Genomic DNA, 335 nt, shown 5'->3' on the forward strand with positions numbered 1-335 from the left:
ACATTCGTAATTCTACAGACGACTTGTGCGGTTGAATGTAAACGATTTTGTTGAAATACGATTGTCCCACAACTCAAACGAAAATAAAAGAAAACAATCCGCGCAGCTAACTTATTGATAATCTGCATTACACACACACACACACACACACACACACATTTTTTCACTTGTTAGACGGAGTTAGAAAGCACACCCCTTTTAGTGGCGCGAAAATAATTCGAAAAGTGAAAGTGTAACATGAGCACTAAGTACATATGTAGCCGAAAGGGAGGCATGTACGTACTTGTGGTCAGCTGATTAAGTCAAGTGACATTTGGACTAGTTTTGGCTATTTT

The sequence above is a fragment of the Rhagoletis pomonella genome, unplaced genomic scaffold (assembly GCF_013731165.1).
Source record: "Rhagoletis pomonella isolate Grant_MI unplaced genomic scaffold, Rhpom_1.0 Rhpom_scaffold_00007, whole genome shotgun sequence".
Lineage (NCBI taxonomy): Eukaryota > Metazoa > Arthropoda > Insecta > Diptera > Tephritidae > Rhagoletis > Rhagoletis pomonella.